Source organism: Pleurodeles waltl, chromosome 3_1 (assembly GCF_031143425.1).
Source record: "Pleurodeles waltl isolate 20211129_DDA chromosome 3_1, aPleWal1.hap1.20221129, whole genome shotgun sequence".
Classification (NCBI taxonomy): domain Eukaryota; kingdom Metazoa; phylum Chordata; class Amphibia; order Caudata; family Salamandridae; genus Pleurodeles; species Pleurodeles waltl.
This window is the reverse complement of record NC_090440.1, coordinates 693,061,780-693,089,672: the sequence shown is the minus strand read 5'-3', so window position 1 is coordinate 693,089,672 and position 27,893 is coordinate 693,061,780.

Sequence of the window (27,893 nt, the reverse complement as noted above, 5' to 3'; positions counted from 1 at the left end):
TTTTTCTAGCAAGTTCCCTGTTTTGCTTATCAGAAAGCCAACAAACTGCCCTTCTCTCCTGCGTGGCTAAGACATAGGGCCGGATTTACAAGGCCCAAGTGCCTTCTTGCACCACACTAGCATAATTGTTTTACACTAATGTGACTCATGAAGGCATTTTTCTCCACACCATATTTACAAAGTGGTGCAATGCATGCATTGTTCCACTTTGCGACCCTTTGCGTCACATTACGCCTGCGCCAGGCATAATGTATGCAAGGGAGGCGTTCTGGCATTAGGAGGCCCGCAAAAAAGGAGTAGTGAAATCAACAAGATTTCATTGCTCCAGTTTTGGCATCATTTTTAATGCCTGTTCAAAGCAGGCATTAAAGTGACGCAACCATTGTAATCAATGGGCTCCCTTGCACTTTGCTGCACTAGCATCAAACTTTTTGACGCTAGTGCAGCAAAGCACTACAATAGTGTAAAAAATGTTTATGCTATTGACCTAACGTGCGCCATGGTGCACTGTACTCTAAATACGGTGCACACATGATGTCGTTAGGTGGGGCAGGAGCGATGCAAGAAAACTTTCACATCAGCACTGATGCACCAGTTTCTTGTAAATATGCCTCATACACTTAAGAAATCTCCAGAGCTGCTGCTGAGTCGGTGTCACAGTCTATGGGGGTTTATCAAGCCCAGTACAGTAAAACAGACACACACAAGATTGGTGGGTTACTAGCCTCCAGGAAGACCTTTCCGGGATATTTTATTAACTCTTCTCACAAGTCATCGCCCATACCATTTTGTGTTGGGCATGAGGGGCCTGGTCATTTTCCCTCTTACAGTTCTCACTAATACACAATGGTAGGTCCGAACATTACATTACTCCTTTACCCATAAGAAAAGAAAAAGACTACCTCAGAGGCAAAAAGAAATATTTCAAACATTTGCATGGATTGAGGCACATGCGGTTTAAGGTTTACATGGCCTCTAAAAGGAGATACAAATTATCAAATTAAATCCGTCTCTCAACTGGGTGGAGGTCGCGGGCCGCAGATTATCTCCCGGTGCCCTGCCTCTGTGTGATGACCTCATCAGTTGTCACCTCCTGGTCACCTACGGAGGGGCTTTCATTCACGCCAGTCCCTTGAGATTCCTGAGCGTCAGTCAACTGGCGCTGTTCAGCTGCTGGGCTAGATTCATGGGCAGATACATCACCGGTTCCAGCAAGCAGATGACTGGCACCAGTGTCGTCAGTTTCAGGGTGTGTGAATGGCTGCTCATTTCCCAACCCTTCCGCAAGGGCGAAGCTTCAGAGGGGGTCTCTGCGGTGTTACACCCCCGTAACACATTAATTTTCTAATAAATAATTGGATACAGCTACTTCCAGTCGGGTATTGTGAGATGTCCTCGGATTTCACCAGGACTTTTTACATACATTCAGACAAAAATGTACACACACTCTCTCCCTCTGTTTTTAAAGTTGTCAAAAATCTTGGTAATTTTACAAAATATTGTGTTTTCCCTCACTTATTACCCCTACCAATCTGCATTCCTTTCTCTTTTCACTGCCCATTAGGCCCCTTCCATACACCCTACTTGTCATTTAATGTACTTGAGCATAATATATGTCAGCCTGATTGTTGCAATATCTTAAGCTCACACCCCCAAGTCTTACTGAACAAGCTACGCACCTGCCCATCCGGCTCCTGGTCTGGTGGTCAGTACCATTTGAAGAATGACACATTTCCTGCTATTGACTCACCCCTCAACGAGTTGTGATTATGGTCCCTCTGACATTGCTCACTTTCCATTGTTCTATCTCGTAGGGGAGCTTGAACTTCCCTCTTGGATGATGATTCTTGACCAACACCAGATCACAAACATGAATGTCACGGTACTGGGTGTCTCTTCCTTGACATGCAGTCATTTTGGACACTGCATTGATGCAATGTGTCTGCCACTTTATTTTTCATCATTGAGGTTCTTTCACTGTGGGGAATGGTGTCTCTTACCATTCGGTTCATGCATAGGGTGCTGGGTGGTACTTTAGTAGTCACATCAGGGGTAAGCCGATACTCACGCAGGAGAGAGTACCAAGCGAACTCCATGTTTTGATTGTTAGTCAACGCTATCCCCAAGACTTTCTTTAGAATCCTCATGAAGCGTTCAGCTTCCCCATTTGGTTGAGGCCAGTGGGGGGTGATTTTCCAATGGTGAACACCGTGTGACGTCTTGGCTCAAAAAGGGTGGGCGTTGTCAGTCCTGAGCTCATGAAGTAGTCCGTTAGTGGCCATGACTTTCACCAAGTGAGGTATGGCTTGGGCTGTCATGATTGAGTTCAAAATTTCCACTTTCGGATACTTTGAAAAGTCATCCATTATGACTGGCATGTGGCATCCATCAGGCAGACTTCCGAAATTGGCACTTGCTTGGCGCTACGGGACAGAAGGGATGGACTCAGTGATAATGGGTGCTGGGTGTTCGGCGGGGCCAACCACTTGGCATATGGTGCAGTGTTTCATGGCACGCTCAACATGCTCACATAGTCCCAGGAACCATACTTTACACCGTAGCCTCACCTTCGTTTTCACTATCCCTTGGTAGACAGAGTGTGCCAGGTCTACGACTCTCTGCTGTAGTGAAGCCGGAATCACCAGTCGAGGGTCATTCAGCAGGCACCCTTCTGGAGAAATCGCAAACTCCTTCTGGATGTGGTGTAGTGAGGACAGGGTCAGACATAATTCTTCAGTCTGTCTCAACACATTGTGCATCATGGTGTACTGTGGCAGCTGCTAATATCGCGAACTGATTACACTTATCTGTCTGGATGGATGCCTTGATATCTTCTGGGGAGATGGACAGGGGTCGTGACTGCTCTACCACCATTCTCACATACTCCTCCACATCTTCAGTGTCAGCCTCCTGGTGCCTGGTGGCAGGTTGTGCATGCCGAGACAAAGAGTCTGCGGGATTCTGGGCCCCTGGTGGATATACTGCTGAGAATTGGTACTTTTGGAGCTGAAAGATCCATTTCTCAATCCTGGGAGGCGGTTTGGACGATGACCCACTAAAAAGGGGTATGAGTGGTTTGTGGTCTGTGTGCACCGTAAATGGTTGGGCATACAAGGAGAGGTGAAAGTGATGGCAGCCCCAATGGACAGCAATGGCCTTCTTTTTGATGTGTGTGTATCGCTGCTCCCTGTCCGTTAGTGCTCAACTCCCACATGCTGCTGGAGCCCACTCACCATTTACTCCCTTTTGAGAGAGGACTGCCCCAAGACCATTGGGGATAGCATTTACCGAAAGTTCTGAATCTTTGCTTGGATCAAAGTACACTAATGTTGTGTCTGCTGACTGGGCCCTCTTTGTTGCTTGAAAGGTCTCTTCTTGGGGTGGTCCCCATTCCCAGCTTGTGTTTGCTTTGGTTAACTCTTTAAGGGGTGCTGTAAAGAAGGTTAGGTTTGGAATGAACGTCCCGCAGTATGTAACATTACCTAGAAGGAGACAGTGGTGGGGCAGGGGCTGATTGGATCTGCTTGACTTTATTGGGATCAGGCATGATTCAGTTTTCTGAAAATTAATATCCAAAGAAGACAACTTCTTTTTGAAGAAAGGCACACTTCTCATAGTGGAGAGTGAGTCCATTGTCATGTAGTCATTTGAATTTAGCTCTCAATCTCTATAGATGTTCCTCGCTTTTTGGAGCGTGCACCAAAATGTCATCACTGACATTGATGACTCCCTCTAGTGTTGCTAGCTCTCCATGAATGGTGTCTTGAAATACCTCTGCGGCACTTGAGACTCCAAAGCTAAGATGCATGCACTTCTTTAACACAACGTGGGTGGAAAATGTGGTAATGGCTGTGAGAAAGTAGCCTCTTTCTAGCCTTGTTACCCCCACTTTTGGCCTGTTTGTGAGTGTATGTCAGGGTGTTTTCACTGTCTCACTGGAATCCTGCTAGCCAGGGCCCAGTGCTCATAGTGAAAACCCTATGTTTTCAGTATGTTTGTTATGTGTCACTGGGACCCTGCTAGTCAGGACCCCAGTGCTCATAAGGGTGTGGCCTATATGTATGTGTTCCCTGTGTGGTGACTAACTGTCTCACGGAGGTTCTGCTAACCAGAACCTCAGTGGTTATGCTCTCTCATTTCTTTCAAATTGTCACTAACAGGCTAGTGACCAATTTTACCAATTTACATTGGCTTACTGGAACACCCTTATAATTCCCTAGTATATGGTACTGAGGTACCCAGGGTATTGGGGTTCCAGGAGATCCCTATGGGCTGCAGCATTTCTTTTGCCACCCATAGGGAGCTCTGACAATTCTTACACAGGCCTGCCACTGCAGCCTGAGTGAAATAACGTCCACGTTATTTCACAGCCATTTTACACTGCACTTAAGTAACTTATAAGTCACCTATATGTCTAACCTTTACCTGGTAAAGGTTAGGTGCAAAGTTACTTAGTGTGTGGGCACCCTGGCACTAGCCAAGGTGCCCCCACATTGTTCAGGGCCAATTCCTCGGACTTTGTGAGTGCGGGGACACCATTACACGTGTGCACTACATATAGGTCACTACCTATATGTAGCTTCACAATGGTAACTCCGAATATGGCCATGTAACATGTCTAAGATCGTGGAATTGCCCCCTCTATGCCATCCTGGCATAGTTGGCACAATCTCATGATCCCAGTGGTCTGTAGCACAGACCCTGGTACTGCCAAACTGCCTTTCCTGGGGTTTCACTGCAGCTGCTGCTGCTGCCAACCCCTCAGACAGGTTTCTGCCCTCCTGGGGTCCAGCCAGGCTTGGCACAGGATGGCAGAACAAAGGACTTCCTCTGAGAGAGGGTGTTACACCCTCTCCCTTTGGAAAATGGTGTGAAGGCAGGGGAGGAGTAGCCTCCCCCAGCCTCTGGAAATGCTTTCATGGGCACACATGGTGCCCATTTCTGCATAAGCCAGTCTACACCGGTTCAGGGACCCCTTAGCCCTGCTCTGGCGCGAAACTGGACAAAGGAAAGGGGAGTGACCACTCCCCTGACCTGCACCTCCCCTGGGAGGTGCCCAGAGCTCCTCCAGTGTGCTCCAGACCTCTGCCATCTTGGAAACAGAGGTGCTGCTGGCACACTGGACTGCTCTGAGTGGCCAGTGCCATCAGGTGACGTCAGAGACTCCTTCTGATAGGCTCCTTCAGGTGTTGCTAGCCTATCTTCTCTCCTAAGTAGCCAAACCCTCTTTTCTGGCTATTTAGGGTCTCTGCTTTGGGGATTTCCTTAGATAACGAATGCAAGAGCTCATCCGAGTTCCTCTGCATCTCTCTCTTCACCTTCTGCCAAGGAATCGACTGCTGACCGTGCTGGAAGCCTGCAAAACTGCAACATAGTAGCGAAGACGACTACTGCAACTCTGTAATGCTGATCCTGCCGCCTTCTCGACTGTTTTCCTGGTGGTGCATGCTGTGGGGGTAGTCTGCCTCCTCTCTGCACTAGAAGCTCCGAAGAAATCTCCCGTGGGTCGACGGAATTGTCCCCCTGCAACCGCAGGCACCAAAGAACTGCATCACCGGTACCCTGGGTCTCCTCTCAGCACGACGAACGAGGTCCCTTGAATCCAGCAACTCTGTCCAAGTGACTCCCACAGTCCAGTGACTCTTCAGTCCAAGTTTGGTGGAGGTAAGTCCTTGCCTCCCCACGCCAGACTGCATTGCTGGGAACCGCGACTTTAGCAGCTACTCCGGCCTCCGTGCACTTCCGGCGGAAATCCTTTGTGCACAGTCCAGCCTGGGTCCACGGCACTCTAACCTGCATTGCATGACCTCCTAAGTAGTTCTCCGGCGACGTGGGACTCCTTTGTGCGACTTCGGGTGAGCACCATTTCACGCATCCTCGTAGTGCCTGTTTCTGGCACTTCTGTGGGTGCTGCCTGCTGCTGAGAGGGCTCCTTGTCTTGATCGATGCCTCCTCTGTCCCCTGACGCAATAGGCGACATCCTGGTCCCTCCTGGGCCACAGCAGCATCCAAAAACACTAACCGCACGATTTGCAGCTAGCAAGGCTTGTTGGCGGTCTTTCGGCGGGAAAACACTTCTGCATGACTCTCCACGGCGTGGGGGATCCATCCTCCAAAGGGGAAGTCTCTAGCCCTTGTCGTTCCTGCAAAAACCTCAGCTTCTACTGTCCAGTAGCAGCTTCTTTGCACCCACAGCTGGCATTTCCTGGGCATCTGCCCATCTCCGACTTGCTTGTGACTTTTGGACTTGGTCCCCTTGTTCCACAGGTACCCTCAACTGGAAATCCATCGTTGTTGCATTGCTGGTTTGTGTCTTTCCTGCAGAATTCCTCTATCACGATTTCTATGTCCTTTGGGGAACTTTAGTGCACTTTGCACTCACTTTTCAGGGTCTTGGGGTGGGCTATTTTTCTAACCCTTACTATTTTCTAATAGTCCCAGCGACCCTCTACAAGGTCACATAGGTTTGGGGTCCATTCGTGGTTCGCATTCCACTTTTGGAGTATATGGTTTGTGTTGCCCCTATCCCTATGTGTCCCCATTGCATCCTATTGTAACTATACATTGTTTGCACTGTTTTCTAATACTATTTCTGCATATTTTAGTATTGTGTACATATATCTTGTCTATATTTGCTATCCTCATACTGAGGGTACTCACTGAGATACTTTTGGCATATTGTCATAAAAATAAAGTACCTTTATTGTTAGTATATCTGTGTATTGTGTTTTCTTATGATATTGTGCATATGATACTAGTGGTACTGTAAGAGCTTCACTCGTCTCCTAGTTCAGTCTAAGCTGCTCTGCTAAGCTACCATTATCTATCAGCCTATGCTGCTAGACACCCTATACACTAATAAGGGATAACTGGGCCTGGTGCAAGGTGTAAGTACCCCTTGGTACTCACTACAAGCCAGTCCAGCCTCCTACATTTGGTTGTGCAGCGGTGGGATAAGTGCTTTAAGACTACTTACCACTCTTGTCATTGTACTTTTCATAAGAGAAAAATATACAAAACAAGTTCAGTGTATGTACACCTAACCAAAAAGTTTTGCAATTCTTTTCTCACCTCTTTTCTAAAGTGCTGAAAAGTACCTCTAAGCTTTCTAAAAAGTTCTTAAAAGTTTAAAAAGTTTTTTTCTGTCTTTCTAAAAGTTCTGAAAACTTTTTTCTCTTTTTCTATCACTTAAACTCTTTCTAAAAATGTCTGGCACAGGCCAAAATGTTGATCTGTCCAAACTTGCATATGACCACCTTAGCTGGAAAGGAGCAAGGAGTCTCTGTGTAGAAAGAGGTTTGAGTGTAGGGAAGAATCCTTCTTTGGAATTGTTGCTTAACATGCTTAGAGAACAAGATAAGGCCAGAACGGCCCCATCTGTTGACAAAGTAGCTAATGGTTCCCAATCTGATCCAGGGACTCCCCTAGGAAAGGATTCAGGAAAGAAACTTCCTAGCCTGCCCAATACTAGACAGTCTAGCATAGTTGGTAATGATGAAGAGGTACACCATACAGAAAGTGTTATCTCACATCATAGCAAAAGTATTGTTTCTCACCACAGTAGAAGTGATGTTTCTGTTAACCAAGCTGTTAGGGTGCCTTCTGTAAGGGACAGGTCTCCTTCTGTCCATTCTCACCACACTTCTGTGTCAAGGAATGTCCCTCCCACCCACCCTGATGACAGATTGTTAGAAAGGGAGCTCAATAGATTGAGAGTGGAACAAACCAGACTGAAGCTCAAGAAGCAACAGCTGGATTTGGATAGACAGTCCTTAGAAGTAGAGAAGAAAATACAGAAGTTGGGTTTTGAAACCCATGGTGGCAGCAGCAGTATTCCCAATAGTCATCCTGCAAAAGAGCATGATTCTAGGAATCTGCACAAGATAGTTCCCCCTTATAAGGAGGGGGATGACATTAACAAGTGGTTTGCTGCACTTGAGAGGGCCTGTGTTGTACAGGATGTCCTTCAAAGGCAGTGGGCTGCTATTCTATGGCTATCATTTAGTGGAAAGGGTAGGGATAGGCTCCTTACTGTGAAAGAAAGTGATGCCAATAATTTTACAGTTCTTAAGAATGCACTCCTGGATGGTTATGGCTTAACCACTGAACAATAAAGGATAAAGTTCAGAGAGACCAAAAAGGAGACTTCACAAGACTGGGTTGATTTCATTGACCATTCAGTGAAGGCCTTGGAGGGGTGGTTACATGGCAGTAAAGTTACTGATTATGAAACCCTATATAACATAATCCTGAGAGAGCATATACTTAATAATTGTGTGTCTGATTTGTTGCACCAGTACCTGGTAGACTCTGATCTGACCTCTCCCCAAGAATTGGGAAAGAAGGCAGACAAATGGGTCAGAACAAGGGTGAACAGAAAAGTTCATACAGGGGGTGACAAAGATGGCAAGAAGAAAGATGGTGAAAAATCTCAAGATAAGCATGGGGATAAGGGTAAAACCAAAGATCCCACTTCAAATCTTAAACACTCTTCAGAGGGTGGGGATAAAACAAATTCTTCCTCTTCTTCTCAACCCACACACATTAAAAAACCTTGGTGCTTTGTGTGTAAAAACAGAGGCCATAGGCCAGGGGATAAGTCCTGTCCAGGTAAACCCCCTGACCCTACCACCACTAATACATCAAGCTCTAGTGCCCTTAGCAGTAGTGGTACTAGTGGTGGGACTGCTGGCAACAGTCAAGCAAAGGGTGTAGTTGGGTTCACTTATGGGTCCATCATAGAAACTGGGGTAGTCAGTCCCAAGACAGTTTCTGTCACACCTAGTGGCATTGGTCTTGCCACACTGGCTGCTTGTCCCCTTACAATGGATAAGTACAGGCAGACAGTTTCAATAAATGGTGTTGAGGCCTTGGCCTACTGGGACACAGGTGCCAGTATCACTTTGGTGACTGAAAACCTAGTGCATCCTGAACAACACATCATTGGACAACAGTATAAGATTATTGATGTCCATAACTCCACTAAGGGCCTCATTACGACCCTGGCGGGCGGCGGAGGCCGCCCGCCAGGATGCCGCCCTCCATAATACCGCTCCGCGGTCAGAAGACCGCGGAGGGTATTATGAGTTTTTCCCTGGGCTGGCGGGCGGTCTCCAAAAGACCGCCCGCCAGCCCAGGGAAAAACTCCCTTCCCACGAGGATGCCGGCTCGTAATCGAGCCGGCGGAGTGGGAAGGTGCGACGGGTGCTACTGCACCCGTCGCGTATTTCACTGTCTGCTACGCAGACAGTGAAATACTAGCGGGGCCCTCTTATGGGGGCCCCTGCAGTGCCCATGCCATTGGCATGGGCACTGCAGGGGCCCCCAGGGGCCCCACGACAATCCTTACCGCCATCCTGTTCCTGGCGGGCGAGCCGCCAGGAACAGGATGGCGGTAAGGATTGTCAGAATCCCCTTGGAGGATTCTTAGGGGCAGTGGAAAACCGGCGGGAGACCGCCGGTTTTCCCTTTCTGACCGCGGCCAAAGCGCCGCGGTCAGAATGCCCAAGGGAGCACCGCCGGCCTGTCGGCGGTGCTCCCGCCCCCGTTGGCCCTGGCGGTTCTCTACCGCCAGGGTCATAATGAGGCCCTAAGTTTCTTCCCTTAGCTATAATTCAGTTTAGTTGGGGTGGAGTTACTGGCCCTAAGCAGGTGGTAGTATCACCTAGCTTACCTGTAGATTGTCTCTTAGGTAATGACCTAGAGGCCTCAGGTTGGGCTGATGTAGAGTTTTATGCCCATGCAGCCATGCTGGGCATCCCAGAGGAATTGTTCCCTCTCATTTCTACTGAAATGAAAAAGCAAAGGAGAGAAGGCCTGAAAACTCAGGATCCCTCTCCATCAACAGGTAAAAAGGGTATCACAGTATCCCCTAACCACCCTGCCATTCAGGATACCATTCCTGTGGTGGGAAAAACCTCTCCTGGGGTGGCACCTGTTCCAAGGGAAGCATCAGCTGGCAAAGCTGTACTCCCTGAGGTAGAAGTACCTCTCTGTGGGATAACTAACATTGGTGACAAAAAGAGCACCATTTTAGTTAACATGGAGCATCCCTCCAACCCCCCCAGAGAAACTTTAGTGCAGAAACTCTGCACTGCCTCACAACACTTAGGACAGCATCCCTGCCCTAGTGTGGAGCTCACAGGACAGCATCCCTGCCCTGCTCCAACTCAAGAGAAACAGCATCCCTGTTCTCTTGTCCAGCCATATGGACAAAGTTTTTGCCCAGCTATGGCTTTTCTGAGACAGCATCCCTGTCTGGCATTTCCATCACTACAAATAGGTTCAGTGGACAATTCCCACTGCTCTAAACTAAAACTTACTGATAGAAACTCTGAAAATACATCTTCACATTGTTGCTTAGCTCAAAAACTTCAAACAGAGTGGTTTACACCCCACAGGGAAGTAACCATATAGTGGATGATAAAGGGAGTAACCAGTCTATTGCAGAGCTACTCTCGACTTATCACCACTTACACAATAAAGTGTCAACTGGCCAAGGTTAGCCTTATTGTCCTTCGTTTAAGGGGGGGTTGTGTGAGAAAGTAGCCTCTTTCTAGCCTTGTTACCCCCACTTTTGGCCTGTTTGTGAGTGTATGTCAGGGTGTTTTCACTGTCTCACTGGAATCATGCTAGCCAGGGCCCAGTGCTCATAGTGAAAACCCTATGTTTTCAGTATGTTTATTATGTGTCACTGGGACCCTGCTAGTCAGGACCCCAGTGCTCATAAGTTTGTGGCCTATATGTATGTGTTCCCTGTGTGGTGCCTAACTGTCTCACTGAGGCTCTGCTAACCAGAACCTCAGTGGTTATGCTCTCTCATTTCTTTCAAATTGTCACTAACAGGCTAGTGACCAATTTTACCAATTTACATTGGCTTACTGGAACACCCTTATAATTCCCTAGTATATGGTACTGAGGTACCCAGGGTATTGGGGTTCCAGGAGATCCCTATGGGCTGCAGCATTTCTTTTGCCACCCATAGGGAGCTCTGACAATTCTTACACATGCCTGCCACTGCAGCCTGAGTGAAATAACGTCCACGTTATTTCACAGCCATTTTACACTGCACTTAAGTAACTTGTAAGTCACCTATATGTCTAACCTTTACCTGGTAAAGGTTAGGTGCAAAGTTACTTAGTGTGTGGGCACCCTGGCACTAGCCAAGGTGCCCCCACATTGTTCAGGGCCAATTCCCCGGACTTTGTGAGTGCGGGGACACCATTACACGTGTGCACTACATATAGGTCACTACCTATATGTAGCTTCACAATGGTAACTCCGAATATGGCCATGTAACATGTCTATGATCATGGAATTGCCCCCTCTATGCCATCCTGGCATACTTGGCACAATCCCATGATCCCAGTGGTCTGTAGCACAGACCCTGGTACTGCCAAACTGCCTTTCCTGGGGTTTCACTGCAGCTGCTGCTGCTGCCAATCCCTCAGACAGGTTTCTGCCCTCCTGGAGTCCAGCCAGGCTTGGCCCAGGATGGCAGAACAAAGGACTTCCTCTGAGAGAGGGTGTTACACCCTCTCCCTTTGGAAAATGGTGTGAAGGCAGGGGAGGAGTAGCCTCCCCCAGCCTCTGGAAATGCTTTCATGGGCACACATGGTGCCCATTTCTGCATAAGCCAGTCTACACCGGTTCAGGGACCCCTTAGCCCTGCTCTGGCGCGAAACTGGACAAAGGAAAGGGGAGTGACCACTCACCTGACCTGCACCTCCCCTGGGAGGTGCCCAGAGCTCCTCCAGTGTGCTCCAGACCTCTGCCATCTTGGAAACAGAGGTGCTGCTGGCACACTGGACTGCTCTGAGTGGCCAGTGCCATCAGGTGACGTCAGAGACTCCTTCTGATAGGCTCCTTCAGGTGTTGCTAGCCTATCTTCTCTCCTAAGTAGCCAAACCCTCTTTTCTGGCTATTTAGGGTCTCTGCTTTGGGGATTTCCTTAGATAACGAATGCAAGAGCTCATCCGAGTTCCTCTGCATCTCTCTCTTCACCTTCTGCCAAGGAATCGACTGCTGACCGCGCTGGAAGCCTGCAAAACTGCAACATAGTAGCGAAGACGACTACTGCAACTCTGTAACGCTGATCCTGCCGCCTTCTCGACTATTTTCCTGGTGGTGCATGCTGTGGGGGTAGTCTGCCTCCTCTCTGCACTAGAAGCTCCGAAGAAAACTCCCGTGGGTCGACGGAATCGTCCCCCTGCAACCGCAGGCACCAAAGAACTGCATCACCGGTACCCTGGGTCTCCTCTCAGCACGACGAGCGAGGTCCCTTGAATCCAGCAGCTCTGTCCAAGTGACTCCCACAGTCCAGTGACTCTTCAGTCCAAGTTTGGTGGAGGTAAGTCCTTGCCTCCCCACGCCAGACTGCATTGCTGGGAACCGTGACTTTTGCAGCTACTCCGGCCTCCGTGCACTTCCGGCAGAAATCCTTTGTGCACAGTCCAGCCTGGGTCCACGGCACTCTAACCTGCATTGCACGACCTCCTAAGTTGTTCTCCGGCGACGTGGGACTCCTTTGTGCGACTTCGGGTGAGCACCATTTCACGCATCCTCGTAGTGCCTGTTTCTGGCACTTCTGCGGGTGCTGCCTGCTGCTGAGAGGGCTCCTTGTCTTGCTCGATGCCCCCTCTGTCCCCTGACGCAATTGGCGACATCCTGGTCCCTCCTGGGCCACAGCAGCATCCAAAAATACTAACCGCACGATTTACAGCTAGCAAGGCTTGTTGGCGGTCTTTTGGCGTGAAAACACCTCTGCACGACTCTCCACGGGGTGGGGGATCCATCCTCCAAAGGGGAAGTCTCTAGCTCTCGTCGTTCCTGCAGAAACCTCAGCTTCTACTGTCCAGTAGCAGCTTCTTTGCACCCACAGCTGGCATTTCCTGGGCATCTGCCCATCTCCGACTTGTTTGTGACTTTTGGACTTGGTCCCCTTGTTCCACAGGTACCCTCGACTGGAAATCCATCGATGTTGCATTGCTGGTTTGTGTCTTTCCTGCAGAATTCCCCTATCACGACTTCTATGTCCTTTGGGGAACTTTAGTGCACTTTGCACTCACTTTTCAGGGTCTTGGGGTGGGCTATTTTTCTAACCCTTACTATTTTCTAATAGTCCCAGCGACCCTCTACAAGGTCACATAGGTTTGGGGTCCATTCGTGGTTCGCATTCCACTTTTGGAGTATATGGTTTGTGTTGCCCCTATCCCTATGTGTCCCCATTGCATCCTATTGTAACTATACATTGTTTGCACTGTTTTCTAATACTATTACTGCATATTTTGGTATTGTGTACATATATCTTGTGTATATTTGCTATCCTCATACTGAGGGTACTCACTGAGATACTTTTGGCATATTGTCATAAAAATAAAGTACCTTTATTGTTAGTATATCTGTGTATTGTGTTTTCTTATGATATTGTGCATGTGATACTAGTGGTACTGTAGGAGCTTCACTCGTCTCCTAGTTCAGCCTAAGCTGCTCTGCTAAGCTACCATTATCTATCAGCCTATGCTGCTAGACACCCTATACACTAATAAGGGATAACTGGGCATGGTGCAAGGTGTAAGTACCCCTTGGTACTCACTACAAGCCAGTCCAGCCTCCTACAATGGCTCATCACTCTGGAGCCAGCAGCAGTTGGTGGTACCTGGCCCGGCGGTCCATTTTGGAGAACCATTGGGATCCACTCACTTCTGCGATGATGTCATCCACAGTAGGTGTCACGTGGCGTTTATGTCAGATGGCCATGTTCAGTAATCTCATATCTACACATATTCTAACCTCACCGGGCTGTTTGGGTTTACGAGTAACTTCAGTCGTTGAGACCCATGGTGTTGGTCTATCCCCCTGTTCAATAATGTCCGCCTCTTTCAATTTTCATAGCTCTTCCTCCGCCTTGGGATTCAAGTGGAAAGCCATGCGGCAATGTTTGAGGGCCACGGACTGGATGGAATAATCGACATGTAGGTGTATATGTCAGTCCTTTAGACATCGGATGCCCTCAAACAACTGTGAGAATGCAGACACCAACTCATCCACACTTCCCAGGTGTACACAGAAGGGAAAAGACACTTGATTAAGCTTCTCCGTTATGATGCAGCTCAGCAGCAAGCCAGATCCTGTCTTGGTTACATACACCTTGGCTCAGGCTAACTGTGATTCATGTGAAATTTTGGTTGTGAATACCCCGGCCAGGGGGAGTGGCGCTGATGATCCAAATGCATAAACTTGAGTGGTGGTGGGATGCAGTACAGGCCAAATGGGTAGAATTTGCAATACGGACTGTGCTAAGATGTTTATTGACGCTCCCATATTGATAAGGGCCACAATCTGATGGGCTGCAAGGGAGACAGGGCACTTTGGATTTGTCTTCTGGGGTGTCCTCCAGGCTGAATAGCATGGATTACATGTACGGCACCTTCCACACCATCATCATCATCGTCCATGACCTTTCATCCCCAGAGCTCGTGGTTGTTTGTGCACTTTTGACTGATTTCGCCTTCCGAGTCTGTTGAGATGCCACGGGGCGACAGACTTTAGCAAAGTGATTGGGCTTGTTACAGTTAGCACACCGCTTTCCTTATGCAGGGCAGGGTCCTTCATGGGGGTATGATGCCCACATGTGTAGCATGTTATGGCTCTTGGGGCCGGTTTGGATCGGGCCTTTTTTCTTTCTGTCCTCATTGTCGTCACAGCATTGAGTAGTTCTGCCTTTATCTGTCGTTTCAAGGCCACTTTCATGTGCACTGCCCTCATCTTTGACAGCTCCTTTGATTGTCCCATGGTAAGTATGTCTATCATGGGCATACCCAGAACCTGTAGAATATTTTACCGCATCTTCAAGGAGTGGCATCCTTGTATGAACTGGGCACAGATCTTATTGTCCGCATTGGGTAGAGTGCAGGTGCTGGCGAGATCCTTGAGCCTTGCATAAAAGGTGTCCATTGATTCATCAGGAAGCTGCTTGGCCTGTCAGAGAAGAGTTTGCTCGTAGTCAGTTTTTGCGAGCGGTTCGAAGTGCCCATTTCAGAGTCTGATAAGTGGCCTTCCTCAGTCACAGATTTTCATAGCTTGTGAATCATGGCACCCCCTAGATGTAGGAGCATAGGGCTTCTTCTGCCACTATCTAGTGCCACCTCAGCAAAATAATTCTTCAGTCTTTCCACCTATTCGTGCCATCTTGATATTTGTGCCAAAGGGGGACCACCTGCCGGTTCTAGAGCTGGGATGACAACCATAAGATAGCGGTATCAGATTCCACGGCTGGGAAAGAGATTCGTGTGAAAGGCTTGTGGGGTAGTTGTCACTGAGGGTTGCTTTGGGTATTGACATGGCTGATGGCTAGTAGGCCAGACGTTCGACTGTGGTGTCTATCCTTGTGGTTGGTTTTCCTTTGGGGTAAGCTGTAGGCTGGTTTGATTTTCCTTTTTTTCTTTTGTCTTGCGGTTTACTGGGTGTGCTTGTAATGACGCTCTCCCCTGTCCATCCTTGTTACCGGCAAGTGGGTGCTCTGAGTTGTACTTTTTTCGTTTGATAATGCACTCTTTTAATGTGAGGGATTCCTTTCTGCTAGTTGCAGAGGCATCTGTGATGTAAAGGCACATGAGCTTTGTCTGTGCACAAATTCACTTCACCCAAGCATCCCAAAAACACTCTGGACCAGATCCCAGGCATGTAGCGTCCCTTGCTGATCACAGGGGCTGTGTGGTGCTGATAAGGAATATGCTGGTTCCCAAGGCGGTGGGGCAGCGCCACCTCTCTTCACAGGGCCACATACCACGCAGTGTAGCCACCGGATAGAGGCACGGTTTGAAATGGAGCCTGGAAGGTGCCGGGAGTCACAAACGGCTTGGATCTTGCCGCTCTCGAACTGCACAAGACTCACCTGGTGAATTGGGCAGGACCTGGGCAGATGACAGGGAGAGTTTATTCCAGCACTCAGTGGGAGGGAGCCCAGCGTGATGAAAAAGACAAGATCCTGTTGAAGATGAGTGCAGTGTGGGTTGTCACCACCATCCTCGGTGCCAGTCTGTTGAGTCGGTGTGACAGACTATGGGGATTTATCGGGCCCGGTACAGTAAAACAGAAACACATAAGGTTGGTGGCTTTCTAGCCTCTAGGAAGATCTTCCCAAGCTAATTTATTAACTCTCCCTATTCTTCATCGCCCAAACTATTTTGTGTTGGGCATGAGGGGCATGGTCATTTTCCCACTGACAGTTCTCAGTATTACACAATGGTATGTCCCAACATAACAGAAGCTAGAGTCTACTACAGCTCCCAGTGAAACAAAATAAATACTGGGCCACTATGCTGTAAAGGTAGCCCTCAGAAAGCCTAGTGAGTGCAGGAGTAATATGACTCGAACATGAAAGAGCATACTGTATGTTTTTTTCTCTCAGTCAGAGTTAGAAGCACTTCTGCTTGCCTTCCTGTTATAGCACATGGCAGCTTGGCAAGTTTCCCTTATTGTGAGCTGCTCATGCAACAGTGCTGGCCACTTGCACACTGTCCCTTTGCTCACTCTGTCAGCCACGTTTATCTGCTGCTACAGTTTACAATGCGGCCGACGAGAGACGAGTTGGATAGCGTTGGGAGCGGCCGTTTGCTTGCCGCTGTCACCAAGGTTCTTCATAACAAATAAACTCCTCACTACTGGAGAAGTATCTTCGTCTAAGTTATTAATATTATGGCAAATTGGGGACAATTTCTGGTCAACCTCGGAGCCTGGATCCCGCCGTCTCTTGTAGGCCCAGCCCATAAATATGTGAGGAGTGTTTGCTAATGTAATATTTCCTGTCTTTTACACCAAAACCCATAACGGCTCGAATAGCCTACAAAATAAGTGATTTCCTATGCAAGGTATTGTAATTTCCACTTTGTTCTACAAAGATTATTAAACCAAGGGCGATGTGTACATTCCTAGACCATTTTAGGGGTTGCACATTGATATGTTAAGCGTGCACCATTTCTTTGTACTGCTTTAACTGTTACCTGTTTATTCGAGTCAAATATTATTATTTCCTTTTGGATTAGTATTTTTCTATCACGCAGGGAATTCATCCTCCTCCTCCTTTTTTAGAGCTGACTGGCAAACCTGTAATTGAATGGAAAGACTGAGACAGGTTGTTTAATGTTTTACCTTGGTGCTGTTGATGTGCAACATTTTCGTGCAGAAAGATAGTTTATTTTGGGGACACAGTTTGGGTAGAGAAGGACAACTGATTTTTGACCATTTACTTATTTGCACTTCACCTCAAGGAGAAGAGCTTGATGAATTTCAAGGAGCTGTCCTAAGGTTAGAAAAGAGATTTGATACACAAAAGAGTACTGAGGTCAGATGTTTCAAGTTCTATTTCAAGAGAACAAAAGCAGGATGAGTCAGTAGAATCTAATGTTACTGAGTTAATATTTTTAGAAGCAAACTGTGAATTTGAAAATTTTACTGAGCAGCTTATACAAGACCAATTAGTGGTCAAATGTCACCATAAAGCAATCCAGGAGAAGCTAATGTTTTTTAAAAGGTTATCCCTTTCTGAAGCAATTGATGCTTCTTCAGTGATTCACAGGTAGAAGCGAACACTTTAATGAGAAATGCTGAAGAATCTATTCTGGCTGTCAAGAGTAAACGGAAAGATGGCCAAATTTCAACGTTCAAGACGAACTCAAAAGATGTCAGTACAACTAACAACAAATTTCATGCATGTTTTTTTGTTGTTCTCATCATGCAGCAAATTTAAAACTATGGGGGTCATTCTGACCTCGGTGGTAAAAGGCGCTTACCGCCGGTCAGAAGCCCGCCATAACACCGCCGCGGCCGCGGTAAACCGCCACGGTCATTCTGACCCGCAACTTGTAAACCTCCAAAAACCCGACATCCACAAAAGTCCGCCACACCAAAGGTCAGCGAAAAAATGGCGATGACCAAACCTCCACCGTCACGCCAACAGAAATACGCCCATGCCATTACGACCCACGAATCCACGCGGCGGTCTTTCATCCGCGGTATTCTATTGGCGGTACACACCGCCGCGGTCGAAATACACACACCTTTACAAAACATCCCCACATTGGTCAATTTGAAACACACACACCTGAGATACATATACACACCACTCCCACACACCCAATACAAAATAAAACACACACCCACATCACCCACAAACCCCTACGACAACAATTGCAAATCAAGGACAGAGAGAGACAGCACTGCTTAGAGTAGACCATCACACCGAGGCAAATCACAACATCACCCACACAATTACCACGCACAAAACACCATACACCACCACAGACATTACACTCCACAACACATACACCACCCCTCACCTCATCCACACCACCCCATGGCACCCCAAAGACACCCCAGGTTCTCTGACGCAGAACTCCGGGTCATGGTGGAGGAAATAGTACGTGTAGAGCCCCAGCTATTCGGGGCACAGGTGCAGCACACCACAATAGCTAGGAAGATGGAGCTCTGGCAAAGGATAGTGGACAGGGTCAACGCGGTGGGACAGCATCCACGCAATCGGGATGACATCAGGAAGCGATGGAACGACCTACGGGGGAAGGTGCGTTCCATGGTATCAAGGCACAACATTGCGGTGCAGAAGACTGGCGGCGGACCCCCACCTACTCCCCCAGAATTTACAGCATGGGAGGAAGTCTTGCACATCCTGCATCCTGAGGGCCTCGCAGGAGTATCTGGAGGAATGGACTCTGGTAAGTCAAATCTTAACTACTACTTCCCACCCCCACCCCACCTGCATGCCAGCACATACCCCCACCCTCACCCCCACCCCATCACACCAACTCCTTGCAAAAGGCTCACCATCACAACCCACCCATCCAAACACCAAGCCCTGCATGCGAGCACAAAGCATGGACACCCATCACCAAAGCATGCCCACAAAAACACACACATCACCCTCACAAGCCACCCTCACAAAAGCCCCCACAAAGGAATGCCTTCACTTGGGTACACGAACACCCACCCATCACACGAAATGCCACACACAGAAGCTATAACCATACCTTAATACCCCTGCAGGACCCGAACGCCACCACACCGCCACGGATGGTCCAAAGATGTCCATCCCACCCCCAGAAGAGGCCCCCAGCAATGACAGCAGCTCTGTCTCCCTGGAGCCAGACGACCACCCCGGCCCATCGGGGACCTCTGGACAGTCGGTTCCCCACAGACAGCCACAGGCTACACCAGACCCAACCCCCTCTGGGAACACCAGCACAGCTCCCACCCAGCGGGCCCATGCCTCTGTCTCCACGACACGTCAATCAGCGGTGTGTCCGCCACTACAGGGCACCCAGGTTGACCCACCACCCCAACAACCACAGGGACCTGGGGGCAGTGGTAGTGGGCACACCGTCCAGGGGACAGAGGCCCAGGAACACAGGGGAACTGGGAGGGCTGCTGTGCGACAGGGGGGGGGACAGGCCCAGGGAACCCACTCTCCAAGAGGCCATCTCCACCATCATGGGAGCATACCACCACTCCCAGGAGACGATGGCGACGGTACTGGCCAGGTTCCAGGAGATCCAGGCACAGCAGGAGGAATGGTACATGGGGTTCAGAGAGGAACTGAGGAACATCGGTTCCGCAATGGGGACCATCGTCCTGGCCCTTAACCAGATAGTCACCACATTGCGGGACCATGTGGCACCACAAAGGGCCCCTGTCACTAGCCAGGACCAGGAACAGGCTACAACATCCGCCGGAGCTAGTGGACAGGAGGCCCTCACACAACGACAGTCCACCAGAACCCCACCTCCTGCTGAAGAAGAACCACCCCGCAAGCGGAACCTGAGATCTCACAAGAAGACAGAGTAGGATTGCAAGACCCCCGCCAGCATATGATACCCCCTGATGTCATCCCACTGTCCCACATAGTCACCCTGTCCAACCTTGAATTGCCCCTGCTCCATCCTTACACAGGCATATGGACAATGCACCTGTGCGACTGAGAACTGGACTCTGCCATGGACATTACTCCACCCTCACCCATCCCCGCTTCCCAATCATTTACCTATATGTAGCACTTGAAATAAATCACTCATTGCACTTAAAATAACAGGAGTCTGCTTGTATTTTTCACAAATGTATTACACATAACGGTGCAATTATGTTCAGTAACATTGTGATGACAACATACCAATGTCAATAAGCTTTAGTCCATGGGCAAACAAAGCAGTAGTCACGCAGTCGGTCATACAGCTCTGAAAAGGGAAGGGAAAGTCACAATTAACTTAAAAGGAACTGGGGGGAAACACAGACAGTAGAGACACAGGAGGCCTTAAGTAAATGTAAATTGGGGTGGCTGTTTCTTACCTGTGTGCTACTGAAAGTATTGTTGTATGACTGTATCCCTGTTGTCTGTGTCGTCCCCGTCGTCTTCCTCCTCTTCACTCTCCACAGGCTCCACAGCTGCAACAACACCACCATCTGGACCATCCTCCTGCAGAAAAGGCACCTGGCGTCGCAAAGCAAGATTGTGAAGCATACAGCAGGCCACGATGATCTGGCACACCTTCTTTGGTGAGTACATTAGGGATCCACCAGTCATATGTAGGCACCTGAACCTGGCTTTCAGGAGGCCGAAGGTCCTTTCTATGATCCTCCTAGTTCGCTCATGGGCCTCATTGTACCGTTCCTCTGCCCTGGTCCTGGGATTCCTCACTGGGGTCAATAGCCAGGAGAGGTTGGGGTAACCAGAGTCACCCAATAACCACACACGGTGTCTCTGTAGCTGTTCCATCACATAAGGGATGCTGCTATTTCGCATGACATACGCGTCATGCACTGACCCAGGGAACTTGGCATTTACATGGGAGATGTACTGGTCAGCCAAACAGACCACCTGGACATTCATCGAATGATAACTTTTTCTGTTTCTGTACACCTGCTCACTGTCTTTGGGGGGAACCAAAGCCACATGGGTCCCATCAATGGCACCAATCATGTTTGGGATATGTCCAAGGGCATAGAAATCACCCTTCACTGTAGCCAATTCACCCACCTCAGGGAAAATAATGTAGCTCCGCATGTATTTCATCAGGGCAGACAACACTCTGGACAACACCTTAGAAAACATAGGCTGAGACATCCCAGATGATATGGCCACTGTTGTCTGAAAAGACCCACTTGCCAAAAAATGGAGTACTGACAGAACTTGCACCAGAGGGGGAATCCCCGTGGGTTGGCGGATGGGGGACATCAGGTCTGGCTCCAGCTGGGCATATAGTTCATGTATAGTTGCTCTGTCAAGCCGGTATGTAAGTATGATATGTCGTTCTTCCATTGTCGACAGGTCCACCAGCGGTCGGTACACGGGAGAATTCATCCTTCTCCTCGCAAGTCCCAGCGGACGGTGCCTAGGAAGGACAACATGGAGCACAGAGTCAAGCAACCCACAGGTTAGTTCACACAGCTTGCACAGTACACAAATCGCTATGCATGGAACGGCTTGTATGAGTGGCTATGCAAGGCCTAGGCCTGTGTGAAGCAGTAGAAATCATGCCATGTGGGCCCTTGAAATGGCGGCTGCCTGACCTGTGAAGTGTGACAGTGGGATGTGAGGTCACTGCGCTGGCGTGGCACACCGTGGCGGTAGGCGGTCGAAGACCGCGGCTCAAAGCAGCATTGGTTAACATTGAACCCTATGGGTCTCAGGAGCCAATGACAATGTGCGCCGGCGGGCGCGGTACGCACCGCCGCAGTACGCACCGCCGCGGGCGTGACCGCCATTTTCTATCTGATTAATCACTCGAGACCTGATCATCCACAGGACAGGACCTATACTGCAAGTGCTGCTGTGACCTCGGTCTGGGAGATACAATGGCTGCTGCGACTGGGGAAAGGGCCCCTGCCTTCACTGCCGAGGAATTGGAGAAACTTGTTGATGGGGTCCTCCCCCAGTATGCGCTACTCTACGGTCCTCCAGACCAACAGGTTAGTACACAGGGTGCACGTTGAATGGGCTATGCCTGTGTTGAGTGGGGTGTATGTAAGATGGTAGGGAGGGGAGCGAATGAGGAGTGCAAGGCACGAAAGATGAGAGCATGTGCCACATGGCAAGGTTGGGGAGGGGGGGGCCACTCACATTGACCAGGCAGAAAACTGATGCGATTTCCTATACCACCCTGTACATGTCAAATAGGTCAGCGCCCATCAGAAGATCGACATTTGGCATGCCATCGCCAAGGACGTCCGGGCCCTTGGGGTCCACAACAGACGGGGCACCCACTGCCGAAAGAGGTGGGAGGACATCCGCCGCTGGACCAGAAAGACCGCCGAGTCTCTGATGGGGATGGCCTCCCAACGTAGGAGGGGTGCCAGCCGCCAATTGACCCCCCTGATGTCCCGGATCCTGGCGGTGGCCTACCCCGATTTGGATGGGCGCGTGAGGACATCACAGCAGACACAAGGGGGTGAGTATCAGCACATTCTGCTATCTTGGCGCGCAGGGAAGGTGTCTGGGTGGGGGATGAGGGCTGTGGCTATCTCCAGGCCAGGGCGCATTCTGTAGGCTAGGCCCCTCCGTTAGACACGGCCCTGTGCCCCCGCCCCCCACCTCTGTAGGGTGCCAAGTACAGCTATCCATGGTCCTGCATCACCCATGTGTGCATTTGTCGTCCATAGACCTGTAGGCCTAGTCACAAGAACTGAGTAGTGTACCCCGATTGCGCAGCATAGTGCAGGGGGCTTCTGTGTCTGTCCTCTCCGCCAAAGGTGTTGCCAATGCATGCACTCAACCTGTCTTCATTTCTCCCCCTCACCCATTTTCTTTTTCTTCCTGTGCATGTGTGCATTAGCATCATCAGGCGGAGGAGAAGTGGCATCGGCGCACGAGGGAGCTGCATCTCACATGGCCCCGGAGGGCCATGCAACCAACTCAGAGTTCACCAGTGAGACGGAGGGCGAGGGGAGCTCCACAACGGGGACCCGTGGAGACGTCAGCGACACTGACACGTCCTCGGAAGGGAGCTCCCTTGCGGTGGCGGCAACATCCGTGCCCACCGCCACAACAGGTACAGCCGCCACCCAGCGCACCAGCCCCGCCCTCCCAGCAGCCCCTCAGCCTTCGCTCCGTGCCCGCTCACCCAGGAAGGTGGGCATCTCCTTCGCCCCAGGCACCTCAGGCCCTGCCCCAGTTACCCCTGCTGCCCTCAGTGAGGAGGTCATTGACCTCCTCCAGACCATCATTGTTGGGCAGTCTACCCTTTTGAATGCCATCCAGGGTGTAGAAAGGGAGGTGCATCGGAGCAATGCATACCTGGAGGGCATTCATTCGGGTCAGGCTGCCCATCAGCGATCGTTCAACGCTCTGGCCTCAGCACTGACGGCAGCCATTGTCCTTGTCTCCAGCCTCCCTCTTCTAACTCCCTCCACCCAGTCCCAGTCTCCTGTTCCTCTGCCTATCCCATCCACACCATCAGACCAGCCTGCGCACACCTCAACACCCAAGGGCAGCTCATCCAGACATAAGCACCACAGATCCCACAAGCATTCACACAAACAACATCCAGATGCAGACATGCCAACAGTCACTACCACCTCTGTGTCCCCCTCCTCCTCGTCTCCCTCCTCCCTCCCTGTGACGTCTCCACTCACACCTGCATGCACACCACCATCAGCCAGTACTTCCATCACCAGCACACCCTCCATTACAGTCAGCACACGTGCAGTCACCACCCCCACTGCCATTTACACATCCCCTGTGTCCTCTCCCACTGTGTCTGTCACCCCCTCTTCCAAATCACACAAACGCAGGCAGCCACCCACCCAACAGCCATCCACCTCACGACAGCCTCCAGCCCAAGCACCTGCACCCAAAGACAGCACACTTGACTCTCCTACAACCACATCCTCTTCCTCCACTCCCATACCCACTGCACCTACCCTTCCCATTGCTCCTAAAAAACTTTTCCTCTCCAAAACTAACCTCTTTGCTTCACCTGACCCACCCCCTCCATCTGGTAAGAGTCCAAAGAGCACCTCAGCCACCACCAGCCCTGCATCTAGTATCACCATAGTGCAGGGCTATTGGAGTCCACCAGCTCCAAGGGAAGGAACATCGGCCAGCAGCAAGGGGACAGCCAGCCCACCCCCTGGGAAGAGGACAAGAAAAATTAAGGGCCGGGGCGAAAAGCCTGAGACGGCTGCCACCAAGGAGAGTGGCCTTGCCCCGTCACCTGCCACATCATCTAAGGGGGGCAAGGGCCAGAGAGCTGCAGCGAAGGAGGGCAAGGGCAGCAGGGCGGAGAAGACATGCAGCAGGCGAGCGCACCAGGAGGGCCCCACCAGCCCCATACCGGGTGTGACGGACGACACCCACGGGCCCAAGACTCCATCACAGGAGGGCCCCGCTACCGCAAGGTCGGAGGGCGACTAAGCGGGGAGTCTTGGCCAGGTCTGGGTCCCTTGAAAGACAGGACAAGCACCGCTGAACAGGGCCCCGCCAAGACAGGCACCGCTGAACAGGGCCCCGCCGTGAAGAGCACCACTGAACAGGGCCCTGCCGTGAAGAGCACTGCTGAACAGGGCCCCGCCGTGAAGAGCACCGCTGAACAGGGCCCCGCCAAGACAGTCACCGCTGAACAGGGCCCCGCCGTGAAGAGCACCGCTGAACAGGGCCCCGCCAAGACAGGCAGCGCTGAACAGGGCCCCGCCGTGAAGAGCAGCGCTGAACAGGGCCCCGCCGTGAAGAGCACCGCTGAACAGGGCCCCGCCAAGACAGGCACCGCTGAACATGGCCCCGCCGTGAAGAGCACCGCTGAACAGGGCCCCGCCGTGAAGAGCACCGCTGAACAGGGCCCCACCGTGAAGAGCACCACTGAACAGTGCCCCGCCAAGACAGGCACCGCTGAACAGGGCCCCGCCAAAACAGGCACCGCTGAACAGGGCCCCGCCGTGAAGAGCACCGCTGAACAGGGCCCCGCCGTGAAGAGCACCGCTGAACAGGGCCCCGCCAAGACAGGCACCGCTGAACAGGGCCCCGCCAAGACAGGCACCGCTGAACAGGGCCCCGCTGTGAAGAGCACCGCTCCGCTGGGCCCTTCATCTCAAGCACCGCTCCGCTGGGCCCTTCATCTCAAGCACCGCTCCGCTGGGCCCTTCCTGTCAAGCACCGCTCCGCTGGGCCCTTCATCTCAAGCACCGCTCCGCTGGGCCCTTCCTGTCAAGCACCGCTCCGCTGGGCCCTTCATCTCAAGCACCGCTCCGCTGGGCCCTTCATCTCAAGCACCGCTCCGCTGGGCCCCGCCGTCTCAAGCACCGCTCCGCTGGGCCCTGCCGTCTCAAGCACCGCTCCGCTGGGCCCCGCCGTCTCAAGCACCGCTCCGCTGGGCCCTTCATCTCAAGCACCGCTCCGCTGGGCCCTTCATCTCAAGCACCGCTCCGCTGGGCCCTTCATCTCAAGCACCGCTCCGCTGGGAACCGCCGTCTCAAGCACCGCTCCGCTGGGCACCGCCGTCTCAAGCACCGCAGGTCCATTGACAGTGCCGGTTCTGTGTCGAGCAGGTGTTCACGAAGCACTCTGGGCACCATGCCTCCTCCAATACCAGTGGAGTCGGTTATCCATCTGATGGACTGTGGCTTTGCACTCCCCAGGATGGTACAGTGGGCATGGAGGCCCCTCGTGGATCTGGCGTCGTGGACTCATGTGGCTGAGGTGCCCCCCTTTCCCTTCCCCCTGAGGTGCCTGTTGTTATATCATCTGATGCCCCTGCAGTGTTCTCTCCAATGGTATCCGGTCTCCTGTGTGGGCTTTGCCCATGTGTTTGTACACATTGGCCCACGGACTATGGATATTTAACGGACTGTGCAGGACTTATTGACTATGTTTATACTTTGCACTATGTTCATTATTTCTTTTGTATATTTCATATGGCATATTTACCATGACTTCAATGAACCTATTTTATACATAAATTTGAAACTTCATTTTAATTATGTCTTTGCATTCTTCCGGGGGGTTTGGGGGGTGTCACTCTGACTTGTTGCTCTGCATTGGTGTGTAGGTATTGGGGGGGTGGGTTGGGGGGGTGGGTGTATCGCGTATGTGAGTGCACGTAACCTTTCCTCCTCCCCCCTCCCCGTGTCGTAGGTGCAGTACTCACCGTTGTCGTCTGCGCCGGCGTTCGTACTCGTGGTAGATGAGCAGGTAGACAAGAGCTGGTAGTATGTTTAATTCGGGTTCCATGCTGTCCAGATTCCTCGTGGAGTGTGTGGAGGTGAGCGTTTTCCCGTTCGTAGTCTGTTTCCGCCGTGTTTTTATCGGCGGGGCTCCCGCCCCGGAAATGGTGGCGGATTGGTGAGTTGTGATAGGGTGGGCGGTACATTGTCTGCCGCCTGCCTGTTGGCGGTGACCGCCGCGCTGTTTGTCGTTCCCGCCGTGGCGGACGGAGTGTTAAAGTGGCGGTCTGTGTTGGCGGTTCCCGCCAGGGTCAGAATTGCATTTTTTGGACCGCCTGCCTGTTGGCGTGTTGGCCGCCGCTTTACCACCGACCGCCAGGGTTGGAATGACCCCCTATGTCCTGTCGTAAAAAGAAATATGCAATCTATGCGGCTCTGTTGGGCATTTTGCATAAGTGTGCATGAAAAAGAAATCTTAAGTAAAGGAAATAGAAGATTTTATGGAGGAAAATGAATTAGAGACCGGTTTGAAAGATTTAGTACTGAATGTAAACTTAACAGATTTTGGTTTGTATCCCACTGTTGACATACTTATAGGATACAAAGCTGTCAAATTGTTAACGGATTCTGGAGCCGGGGTGACAATATCACCCATGACACATTTGAGCAAGTTTGGAAAGATGGACTACGTGAAGATCCTGACTTTAAAGCATAATCTTTTCAGGGATGAAAAATGTATTTGATTGGCTATTTTGTGTCTAATAGTAGTTATCAAAATGAACTTTTAAATGGAATGGTTTATGTTACTTTTAAAGGAAAGAACATTTTAGGGTGGGTTCATAATGCCATGTTAAATATTGAACTTCTAACTGGCAAAAACAAGACTTTCATGTTGTTTGCTGCACTTTCATATTAACTTTTACCACAACAAAATCAGTTGTATAACTGAATCCACAGCTGTTGTAATTGCCATGCATGACATTATTAACAATGTTGATTTTTTTCACAGATTCAAAAAGAAGTTAGAAAATATGATGTATTATTTGAGAATAAGTTAGGGCTTTTAAAAAATGTTGAACTGGACATTAAACTCAAAGATGATGCCATACCTATAAAGCACAAATTGAGAAGTATACCTTTAAGAGTTAGAAGTGAATTATCTAAGACTTGATGCAAAAACAAGGTACAATGAAACCAGTTAATAGCTCACCGTGGTTGTCACCCATTGTTATAGATAAGAAAAAGAACAAAGAAATACACATTTGTATTGGCCTTCCGTCATAAATAAAAAAAAATAGGTTGGTGCTTACCTCTGCCCAAGACTGAGGAATTGATGGTAAAGCTTAATTGTGTGAAAATAGTCACCGAGCTAGAATTAAGGTCTGCTTACCATCAAATTGCTCTTGCTCAGACATCCAAACATGTTACAGATTTGTTACACTAGACAGACTTTTTCAATTCAGGAGGATGCCATTTGGTTTGGCACCTGCTGCTGCAGTGTTTCAAAGGACAATCAATTAAATGTTAGGTGACCTGGAAGGAGTATTAGTATTTCAAGATGACATGTTAATAATTAATAGTAAGTGAAAATCAGTATGAACATAGTCATAGATTGAATGCTGTTTTTGCTAAACTTAAAGTCAGCAGTCAACAGTTAAGGCAAGATAAATGTAGTTTTGAACACAATCCATTAGAGTAGCTAGGATACATAGTCAGTGCAAATGGCATCAGTG